Raw genomic sequence first — 12383 nt, forward strand, 5'->3', positions numbered from 1 at the left:
GCATCTCCAGTGAACCCAGGGGACCTGAGCCATGATCTGCATGACATTTTTATCTCTGACATTCAGTTTGACTTTCAAGTATCACAGAGTAGCAAAAAAAAAAAACCAACAAAAAAAACCATGAATCCAAAATGAAACAGAATATTTTTCAACTTGCCACTATACCATCCAGTCTAATGTGAAAGAAAATCCATTTCATTTTGCCACTGCCTGCTGATTGGCATGAACTCAGCTGCCCTTCAAAGGTTTAGCCTCTTGAAAGCAGTTTCAGTCATTGCTGTGAGCCAAAGGGAGAACAGGAGTTAACATTCTCAAATTCCCCTTAGAGTTGTTTTTGGATGGGTGGGGGAGAATGTATTTGGTGAATGGTTTTAGCTTACACTGAAAAGGTACTTTAATTTTGGTCCATTTTTATGTATGAAAGTAAAAGTAATATCAGAGAAATGTGTTGACAACTTCCAGTGAGTAAAATATCTGCCATCTTGAGATAAGTGTTGCCAGAAAATAGAAAATGATGCAAGAGGTTTACCCTGTACACATTATCCTATCAGAATTAGAAGCATATGCCATATGTTTTTGTAGGGGAGGAAAGAAATCATTTCCTTCTACTCTTCTAGGTTCTCCACTGGGGGACCATGTAACAACAGAGTATAACAAGAGAAACAGACGTTTATTAACCTGTATATATCCCATATACATGGGAGAAGCTCAAGGATGAGTAACTCAAAGAGGTGGCGAAAACTTGAACCTAAATGCTGTCTTCAACTAAAACAAAGGAAGAAGGATGTAAAGGAGGTAAGTTATGGGCAGGTAAATAGAAAAAGTACAGTAAAGAAAGGAAAGGTTTGTTATGTAAATTTTAGTCTATGCCTTTTCTATTTGTAAGAGTCTCTTGGGATTTAGAGTCACTACAAAGAGGGAGACACTTTTACAAATGAAGATTTCCTTTATAAATGTAGATTTCTCCTACAAAAGAGTAACTTCTACTGTTTTCAGAACTTCTGCTTCTGCTGTTTCTTTTTCTTTTTTAATTTTTTTTATGTTTATTTATTTTTGAGAGAGAGACAGAGACCGTGAATGGGGGATGGGCAGAGAGAGAGGGAGACACAGAATCAGAAGTAGGCTCCAGGCTCTGAGCTGTCAGCACAGAGTCCAATGTGGGGCTTGAACTCACAAACCAGGAGATCATGACCTGAGCAGAAGTCAATGCTTAACCGACTGAGCCACCCCAGTGGCCTGCTTCTGCTGTTTCTTAAAACAGCTTATAATCAGCTCTAAATAAAATCATCATTATCAGCAGCAGCAGCAGCAGCAGCAGCAGGAAAACAACTGGCTCTAAATAGTACTTATACCAAAAAGGCATTTTTGGGGGGGGCATACTCTGGTCTCCTACAGTCATATTTTGGGGGGGGTACATTCTGGTCTCCTACACTTTCTGTTGCCAACCTTGAAGCCGCATCCTGGCATTTAGGTTGAGTGGTTGATCTGTCCAAGGCAACCATGGCTTCTTGATCACATTCAGATAGTTTTTACTTGTCTTCAGCTCTTGGTTTGATTGTTTGGAGTCTCAAGTTGGTTTTTGAAGTCAAAAGGAACACTTCTTCCTTTCCTTCCCTGTTTATAGAATTAAAGGACAAGAACATGGGGCCTAATTCAGGTAAATATATTAACAAAATCTCAACCAAAGTATCATTTTCAAAATGTTTAACATCATGCAATTCTCATGTAAAATCAAAATGAGCAGAAACCAAAGTTTTATTAAACTCATCAATGAGGGAAGCAACGGGATGGTGAAGTTGGTTCAAGAAAGGATACAAGGAATTGATGATTATATCATCAATGAAAGAAAGGAAGAATACAGAAATAAGTCACAAGGTTAGAGGCAAAACTCATCATTGTTCTATCAGTAATAAGACCATGGCCTTTGGAGTTAACTTTTCTACACAAGAAAAATCATTTGTGTTACTATCAGACAAAAATAATTGTCATTGATCCCAGACAAAAATTACTTTCATGATATTGGGCAAAAATAATTTACATCTTTGAGAACAAACTGAAGGCAGATGGGGGTGGGGGAGAGGGGAAAGTGGGTGATGGGAATCGAGAAGGGCACTTGTTGGGATGAGCACTGGGTGTTGTATGGAAACCAATTTGACAATAAATTATATTAAAAAATAATTTACATCTTATCAATTTCCAACAAAGAAATACTTAGCTTTACAGAGTTGAAAATTGTCTGAGCCCTAATCAAGAGCAATGGTAAATCAAACAAATTCGTGTATCATGTGACTCTAGGGTAGGAGTCAATAAACTATAGCAGGCCTAGCTTACCTTAACTTGTTTTTGTAAATAAAGTTTTGTAGGAACATTGCTGCAGCCATTTACTTATGCATTGTAGATGGTTTCTTTTGCTACAGAGTTGAATAGTTGCAACAGACTAGATGGTCCTACAATCTAAAATATTTGCCATATAGTCCTTTACAGAAAACAAAACAAAACAAAACAAAACAAAACAAACTTGCCAGCCTTTGATCTAGGAACACCAGGAACAGGGCACTGCCTAACAATGGAAACAGAAGTGACATAGTCTTTTTTCCTCCTTACTTTCAAGTTTTAGATAATATTTTTTTCTTTGCAACAGTGTTAATAAAAAATACTTGAGAGTGAAATCAGACAAACTTCTTCAAGGAAAAGGCACATCAGAAGTATGTGCCTTCTGATCAGGTACATATTACTGAAAATTATGTGCATCGTAGCCACACTGTACAATGAATTCTGCTTGACAGCATTATAGATTCTCAGAAACTCCTTCAGAATCAATTACACACACTGAAAGCAGAGAAATACCAAGTTCTTTATTTCTAAGAAAAAATCTTATGACCCATTTAAGTTCTCAGCATTTTGAATTACTCACTTCTCTTTGATTAAAAAAAAAAAAAATCAAACCAGGGGCACCAGGGTGGTTCAGTCAGTTAAGCATCTGACCCTTGATTTTCACTCAGGTCATGATCTCACAGTTTGTGATCAGGTCATGATCATCACAACTGCTCCATCCAATTTATGTGTCCAGGGATTCTCACCACAGAATCCCTGCTTGGGATTCTGTTGCTGCCCCTCCCCTGCTCACACACTCTTTCGCTCTAAATAAATAAATAAATAAATAACTTTTAAAAAATCAGCCCAGATTTTGATATTAAGTTCATCCATATCCTGATATTTTCCTTTTGCTATATGTGGCCCACTTCAAGGGGTTGCCCTTTCAAAAAAAAAAAAAAAGTCACTTCTGACTACCTTGGTAAACTTATTTACAAAAATAAATATATGAACTCACACAGTTGATTATTATTTTGAAATGGTATTGGAGTAAGGATTTTAAGTTTTCTGTCTAGACTAATCCAGTTCGTGTTGCCTCTTTAGAGGTCTTCCTACCATCACTAGACCACAATCAGTGTGCATTACAGACATTTGGGAGATTTTATGGACTGCCTGGTCCCTATCTGTAAAGCAGGTGTAGGCAAAATGCCATCTTAAATCTAATTCAAAAAAGTAAATATTGACAAAATTTTACCTAGATTCTACTCAGGGCTGAGTTTCAGCCACTACCTTTAGATAATTCTCAGATTATCTCAGTCATTCCAGCCTCTCTCCCTTGAAGTCCTAGAATCAGCTACTGAAGGGTTAACTCTGCATAGAGTGGAGAGCCAACATTCAGTCAAGAGTTCACGACAATTGGCTGGTGTCCTCACCATGTTGTATGCTACATATTTCCATGGCACCCCCCCACCCCACGCCCCATGTAACATTTGCCATATTGCCTAATTGTTCACAATCCCTTTCCAGTTGCTACCAGCACCCACCAGCCACCACACAAAATCAATGCAAATCTCTTTAAAACTAACAGGGGCAAATCACAAGGAAAAACAGGAGGAACAAACCAAGAATGGGACATCAGTGTTACCTGAATGAGGATAGGTTGTGCAAACTATTCTTTTTTTTTTTTTAATGTTTATTTTTTTGAGAGAAAGAGCATGAGCAGGGGAGAGAGAGAGAAAAGGGGACAGAGGATCTGAAGCAGGCTGCATGCTGACAGCAGACAGCCCAATGCAGGGCTCGAACTCACAAACCGTGAGACCATGACCTGAGCCGAAGTCAGATGCTTAATCAACTGAGTCATCCAGGCGGCCCTGTGCTACCTATTCTAACAAAGGGCTCTAGGCATAATCAAGACATGACTGAGTAGGGAAGAACTGTACAGCCTAGCCTAATGCAAAGAACTGGAGCATTTATACACCCATCAGCTGAGAGGGATCTCAGAGAAAGAACAAAGGAAATAGAAAAACAACACAAGGGAGCTTTAGGAAAAAAAACTGATTTCATACTTCTGCTCCATCCAACTTATGTGCTCAGAAAAGCCCGTCCATTCTGGTTTTAGCTCTCCCTGATGATTGAGTTATACTTGCACACACTGAAGATCAGATGCTGCTGGCATCCCATCTGCACCCCTCCACTCCTCTTTATAGCTCAGTGCACACTGGTCCAGCTTTCAACAGCTAGCCTCTACATTTTGTTCCTCAAGGGCCTTCGCTGTTTTCTGGAGCCCCATCTACTAGTTGGTGTAAAATGTCCCAGTTCTTTTGATCCTCGTGTAGGATGATCCTGACAAGTTCTACACTGGCTTTCAGAGTTTCCCCAGCAAAATTGGGCTCCAGTCATCCATAACAGTAGTTGGCCCAATAAGGCATATATCACTGTCTCTTTTCCCTTCCCCTGTCTCACTTACATAATCCCTCACCCCCCAAATTACGCTCAAATCATTGTCTCAGGATCTGTTTCCTAGGAGTACCCCTCCGCCTACCCAAAACACAATAGATGTGCAAGAAATATTCATTCACTCATCCAAGCCTTTTGAGTATTTCTACTTTTTGAAATTTACTGAGGATTTTGGTGCCTTAATTTTTTTCAGTATGGCTCATTTTCATGAGTATTTCATGGGCAGTTGGAAAGAATGCATATGCTCTATTTCCAGGGTACAGTTGGGTATACATTGATCGGTTCTACTTTTAAACTGTGTTATTTAGACCTTTCATATGCTTTCTTATTTTGCATCCACTCAAACTATTACAGCTAAAAGAGTTCATTTGAAGTCCTCTATTACCAGAGTGCTTCTATTTGTCTTTTTATCTTCTGTATTTTCTGCTTTATGATTGTTGTTATTTGATACCTAGATATTCATAAGTGACACATTTTTACATGCGTTACACCTTTAAAAAACACAAAGTGCCCACTGTTTTCTGAGCTGAATTACGCCTTTTCTGATATTATGTTAATAATTCATTGTTGTTTAAAAATGTACCTTTTCTGGGGTGCCTGGCTGGCTCATCGGTGGAACGTACCACTCTTGATCTTGGGGTTGTAATTTTGAGCCCCATGTTGGGTGTAGAGATTACTTTAAAACAGTCCAAAAAATGTTTTTAAGTGTACCTTTTCCTAGTAGACTTTGCCCATCTTTCTATTTTTGACTATCTTGAATCACTTCAGCGTGATCCTTAGATATGGCATAGTTTCTGTTTCCTTTACAGTCCAATCTAATCTAAAATTCTTCTTTTAATATGTAGGTTAAATCCATTTGCACTTACTAAAATGACACATATATGTTTGGTCTCGGTTCTGTCATATTGTTGCATATTTTCTGTCTTTATATATTTTAAGGACTTTTCCTATGTAGTCTGTTTCCTTTGGTTTGCTTCCCCTATAGCTCTGAATTTTAGGTAGCTTTGCAGCTCTGTTCTGGTGATAACCCTTATTAATGCATTTAGTCAGTGCATTATAGTCCTTTACTAAGAGAAATAAAAAAATGGTGTTTCCTCTTTCTTCCCCATGCCCTTTCTCTCACCACCCAATTTAAATCAATAATATTACCTTTCTTAATGTTATCTTTATACTATTTAAGAGTATGTATGGGTGCCCGGGTGGCTCAGTCAGTTGAGCATCTAAGTCTTGATTTTAGCTCAGGTCATGATCCTAGGGTCATGAGTTCGAGCCCCATATTGGGCTCCACCCTGAACATGGAGCTCTTTCTCTCTTTCTTTCTCTCTCACCTCCTGCCCCTCTCCCAAACTTGTGCACTTGCTCTATCTCTCTACAAAAAAAAAAAAAAAAAAAATTAAAAGAGGAAAGAATATGTATATGTCTATTACTTGATTAGTCAGCTCTTAATGATGTCATTTAAATCATAGTTATCATAGATGAGATAACCAACATATCTATTCTAATTCCTACCTCCTTCACTCCAGTGTGTAAGTTGTAACATTTCTGTGTTGTCCATGGTCACTTCAGGGTTTAAAACTAACAGGGGCAAGTGCATTCTAACAGTGCTTGCTGAGATCTGTTTTTCTCCTGGGTTCTGTCACAAGTCTCTTGTTTTTTCCCTTCCCTTTCTTTTTTCAGCTGCTGCTCCGTTCTGCTGCTTTATTTATTTTACAGTCTGTGGATCATATTTGTCTCCTACTTTCACATGGATGGACTCTGTGGGGAGGTGCTTTTTCATTCTCCTTGAAGATTTGGGATCGTTTTCAGGAATTGAAGAAGAGAGGCTTATTTATACAGGTTTGTGGACACTGGAGTTCCCTGGGTCTGTGTTTTGCTGTTTTTTTTTTTTTTTTTTTTCTGGTCACGTAACCCTTACCCATGCACATTTAGGATTAAGCTTTGCAGAAACACAAAAGGAGTGACAATAATCATAGGAAGTGTAGCTGTTTTAACAAAACAATGAAGGAATCATTGGCAGAATAACCTTTTCATCACTTCTCCAGACACAGAGGTAGATGGCTCTGCAATCCACCTAGACAATTATCTGGGCCATCTTCTGACCATTCCTCATTCAGTAATAACTATTTTCATTCCAGCTCAGTTTTACAAATCTAATTTCACAGAATTATAGGTCATTAGCAGTCTGAGAGATGAAGTTCATATTCTTGAAGAAATTTCAGCCGTCGGTGTGTTTTTCTTGGAAGAGAAATGTCTTGTGCTTATTCTTGATTACTCAAAAGAGTTTTAAAATTTGGACATAATTGTAACTCTCAATGTAAAGATGAAATTCAGTGAACATTTCCATTTGAAGTATTTTGGGAAAGTTAAAGAAGATTAGAAAGTGTTGTTTGTCTATAAAGTCAGGGAACTGAGGAGAAGATAACATACGTTAGGTTACTTTTACTTCACTGCTTAATTCTCCCCCTTCCTGAAATATTTGCCCAAAGCCTATGAAGTTGTAACAGGGGTCTGATGGCAGTTGACTAATAAGGAAATTCAGGTCACTGGCTCCTACAGGCCAGAGAGTCTGACTTTCAGCACAACCTTAGTGACCAACTTTGCCAAATGCTGCAGAATATTCCAAAAAGAAAGGCTTTTTGTGCCTTGATGTTCTTGTGGCATCACAAGAACTTGAGGGATAAGGGAAAACAACCTGATGCAGTAAAACAACCTGATGCAGTAAAACAAAACTAAGCTTTCGGAGCCAGGAGCCCATGTGTTCACATTCCCGCTCTGCAACATACTGGGCCTCAGGTGCCCACCTATAAGGTAAAGAAAATGTTATCGACCTCATACACTCGGTGTGAAGACTGAATAAGATCATTTCTATAAAGTACACAGGGAGTAGTAGGTCATTAATAAAAGTCAGCAACCCTCCTCTGGGCTTCCCGGCCCTCCCCACTCCCTCCAATTCTTCCTTTCATTGCCTTCGGCTTCAAGTAGGGAACTGTTTTGTTGGGGGCAGATGCTTCTTTGTCTAACAGAGTATATGTAGTCTCCTAGTGATCTGGAATGCAGTGTCCCATTTTTGCTGCTGGATATCATTTAGCTCACTAGTGACTTGCCCCAATTATGGCATTTCCCACATTGTTTTATAGTTGCTTTGTGCATCTCTCTCTCCCCTCTCCATTTCAAAATATTCAAAAGCAACGGCCCTACATTATCCTCTTCAAATCTAGGATGCCTATTGCATTAGTAATCTATTGATGCATAACAAATTACCCTGAAAGGGGCACCTCAGTGGCTCAGTCGGCTGGGCAACCGACTCTTGATTTCAGCTCAGGTCATTACCTCCTGTTTGGTGGGATCAAGCCCTGCATCGGGTTCACACTGGCAGTGTGGAGCCTGCTTGGGATGCTCTCTCCCCTCTCTCTGCCCCTCGTTGTGTTCACTCTCTCTGTCTCTCAAAATATACAAAAAAAACTAAAAAAAGAATTCTCCCTCTCTCTCTGCCCCCCACTCATTTGCTCGCTCTCTCTCTCTCTCTCTCTCAAAAAAACAAAAACAAATACCCAAATTACTCGGAAATTTAACAGCTTAAAACAACAAACATTTATTTTCTCATACTCCTCCAGAAGTAGCTTAGCTGGGTGGTTCTAGCTCAGGATCTCTCATGAGATTGCAGTCAGACTGTTTGCCGGGACTACAGTGAGCGTTTTTCATATTCTGGTCTGTGTTCAATATAATGTTCAACAGATTCTCTCTCCCTCCCTCTCTTTCTCTCTCTCTCTCTCTCTCTCTTTCTCTCAAGTTTAGGTTCTATATGAGGTAGAATCACTTTTGAGAAACCTTTCAAATTACCCCTAAAGACTGTATTCGTTACAAGACATTTAACAAAATTAAAGGCCTGGTTAAAGGCTACAGTAATTGGCTTAGAATCAGAGGACATGTGGTATAAAAAATTATAACACAAGAATTATATTCAATTCAGTTACGCTGAGACACACACACACACACAGCATTCAGGGACTTAGGAAGCTGAAGGAACAATGATATACAAAATCTTTTAAATTGGCACCTGCCATTTCAGTGATTGAAGGTAAGCCTCATGGTCACTGTGAGATGGGAATCTTCCTTCCCTCAGCTCCCTAAGTCCCTGAATGCCGTGTGTGTGTGTGTGTGTGTGTGTGTACATGTGTGTACTTTGCCAAATTGAATTTGCATAAGTTAAAAACATTTATGTTCAATACTGACATGTTGAAATGTAAAGAAGTTTTCTGATTCATTTGTAAGCACCAAATTATTCATTTTATAGGGCTTGAGTTCTCACCTTATGCTTTGTCCTTCCAGCATTTCAGAACTTTGCTCTGCTTTTTGATCCATGCTAACCCAGCAGGATTCAAAATTGTTTCAGTATTAGAGCACTTGGAGACCAAACAAAGTGCATTTTGCAGAATATGATGAAGTATTGGTGTGTTTTATTTTAGTCATACAAATAATACTTGGGCACAAAATTATACGTTTGGTTATTTTAAGTTTATATTGATTGAGGTAATTAAATTTATACAATATAAAAGCCGATTGAATACCATAATCACAAGTATATCAATCCAACCACAGACACAGAGGCAAGCTTTTGAACCAAACGTGTTCTTTAATATTGGCTTGTTATGTGTGCATTTTCCTAGTTGGCGGCTAGTCCTCCCTGGAAGATAACCAATGGTGCCTGTCAAAAGTTTAAGAAGCATTATATTTTTTTAAAGTATTGTTGAAAAACAATTTTGGTAAACGTTTCCTTGATTTATTTTTTTTCCACACCGTAATACTGTTCTATTTTAGCAGATCGCCTTGTACTTGCTCACAGAAGGTCAGTGTTCCATTGCAGCCGAGGGGACAATCTCAACCATCCCACTAGCTGAATAGAAATCTGAAGGTCTGGGCACCTGGGTGGCTCAGTTGGTCGAGCATCCAACTCTTGATTTTGGCTCAACTCATGATCCCAGTGTCGTGGCATCAAGCCCTGAGTCAGACTCTGCACTGAACCTGAGGCCTGCTTTGAGATTCTCTCTCTCTCTCTCTCTCTCTCTCTCTCCCCTCCCCACCTCTGTGCCTGTCCCCAGCATGTACTCTCCCTCTCTAAAAAAAAGAAAAAAAGAAAAAAAAGAAATATCTGGAGATATTAAAAAGAAAAGAAATCTGAAGGTCACAGAAGTCTTGAATGTGTTCCTTCCATTATGCTTATTAAAAACTAGTATTTCCTAATCTGAAAATTTAGAGTTTGCATTCTCCAGGGAGAGTAAGTTCTTCCCATATCGTTGTGCAATCTTCATTCTCTGAGTGACGTCTTTATCACCAGTTGTGTTTAATAATTCTGATACAGGTTCTGATACAGGTACAGGCACAAACACATCTCAGTTAAGGGTAAAGGAATGTTGAATAAACTGGCTTCTCCTATGAGAATATTGCCAGAATGTAAGCATCATGGGTGCAAGGGTCTCTGTTTTGCTCATTCATGTTTTCCTGGCGAAATGCCTTGCACATAGTAATGTTCAGTTAGTATTTGTCAAACAGTTTTATGGCTGAAACCATCTCTTATGTTTCTTGGCTTTTGTCATGTTTTATCTTAATGCCTCTGTATTATAGTGTCCTAAGGCTCCATAACAAAATGCTACAAACCGAGTGGCTTAAAACAACAGAAATGTACTCTCTGGAGTTCTGAAGGCCAGAAGTCTGAAGTCAGGTGTTAGCAGAGCTACAGTCGCTCCAAAGGCTCTAGGAGAGAATCTCTCCTTGCCGCTTTCATTTTCTGATGACTCCAAGTCCTCCTAGGTTTGTGGCAAGATCACTCCCGTCTCTGCCTCCATATTCACATGGCCTTCCCCCTGTGTCTGTTTCTTCTTGTCTTCTTCTAAAGACATTTAACATTAGATTTAAGGTCTACTCTATCAATCCAGGATGAGCTCATCTCAAGAGCCTTCACTTAATTACATCTATAATGACCCTTTTTTCCAAATGAGTTTACATTCATGGGTACCAGGATTAGGATGCAGACATATGTTCTTAGTGGCCACAATTCAACACGCTATAACCTCTGGTCCTGTTTTCAGATTCTAGTCATTCAGTCCATGTTTACTAAGTGTTTATTATGTGCCTGACACTAAACAGTGAGGATGCAAACATCAGTATGCTATGGCCACTTTCTTTAACAGATAATAACTTATCAAAGGTTTTTATTCTAAATCACTCAGATTCAAAATAAAATAAAACAAATTTTATTTAAAATAGAATAAACTTTAAACTCATATAAAAGGATTGGAATCTACTCTGAAATCTCTTCGTTTTAATTTTTCCATAAATTCTAATGAACACTCTTCATTGATGTTAACTTTTCATTTGCCAGACTATTCATCATTTCAGATGTTCTTAGTTCAAAGTCATCCCTTTCAAAAAATTCCATGATGTGAGACACTTTTAATTAGTTTCAACATATTTTATTTCACCACAAATCAGATTTGTGTGGGAGCATTAAATTCAGGGAGAGCCCATTTATCTGTGTCATTTGTCATTAAGGTATCAGCAACATAACTTTCGCTGAAGTTAACAGTATTCTGTCTTCACCTGGTTCCACAGAAAGCAAGCCTGCAAAAATGTAGGCAGTTTATTTGTGGAATAATGCCTGGGAGCAGGAATGCGGGACAGTGGGAGGGCATCAGAGCAAGAGAGAGAAACAATGCAGGACTATGTTGCCGAGAGAGAGAGAGCCTCTACTGTGCGGTAACTGATGTTTGAGCCCGTAACACTTTTTGAAGAGTTTTATAACCCATGTCTCAGAGACAAAAAAGGGAAGTGTTTACCCACCCATTGGCCTCCATTCCCCATTGGTCAATGGTCCACACTGCCGCTCACCCGGTTGCAAATGTGTAGATGCTGAGCAGTTCCCAAGGGTGTGTATACAAAAGGGACACAGCTAGTCTGAATGAGATTATCCCATAAAGCTGGTCAAGGCATGTCCTGAACCAGGCACATGGTAGTGGGTGCAGTAAGAAGAAGTGCCAAAAGGTTTTGTAGATGAGCAAAAGAGGTATCCAATATACTTTCCCTCCCCCACTGCCAAGCAGGTTATCTTTGGCTTATTGAGACTTGGCAAACTTGGGGGTAGTATAACCTAATGAGTCACATCATTGAATTTTGACATGAAAATACCAGGCTTCTGATGTTGGAGAAGTCACTCTCTATGTGCTTCAACCTCCTAATTGGCATAAGAGGATAATGATAGCCACTCTTACCTGTAGGGATAACCTTGAGGACAAGATAAGATAATATAGTCAAAGTGCTTAGCCCAGTTGGTGTACTTTCTGATACCAACTTTCTGGTATCAGCTGGGTGTCCTACAGTTTAACTCAGTTCTGACACTAATTACCTGGAGTTAGCACAGACTCCATGGGTTAACTGCTCAATCCCACTTCACTGCCCCTCACTTCAGATGCCAGCTGCAAGTCCTGGGTGAACTCAAACCACCCACTTCTGCCTGGCAAGCTACAGATTCAGGGCTTCTCATACCTCTGCAAGTTTAATAATTCACTAGAACAACTCCTAGAACTCAGGAAAACAGTATACATAAAAGGGTTCTGAAC

At 39.2% G+C, this 12383-nt stretch overlaps 1 long non-coding RNA gene across 1 annotated transcript; it reads left to right on the forward strand.

Moving 5' to 3' along the window:
* Nucleotides 1-563: 563 nt before the first annotated feature.
* On the forward strand, nt 564-11010 carry LOC128311157 (uncharacterized). Its single transcript, XR_008289215.1, has 3 exons — nt 564-795; nt 6448-6606; nt 9592-11010. It is a non-coding gene; the product is annotated as an uncharacterized LOC128311157 (long non-coding RNA).
* The last annotated feature ends 1373 nt before the right edge of the window (nt 11011-12383 follow it).

Source organism: Acinonyx jubatus, chromosome A3 (genome assembly GCF_027475565.1).
Source record: "Acinonyx jubatus isolate Ajub_Pintada_27869175 chromosome A3, VMU_Ajub_asm_v1.0, whole genome shotgun sequence".
Lineage (NCBI taxonomy): Eukaryota > Metazoa > Chordata > Mammalia > Carnivora > Felidae > Acinonyx > Acinonyx jubatus.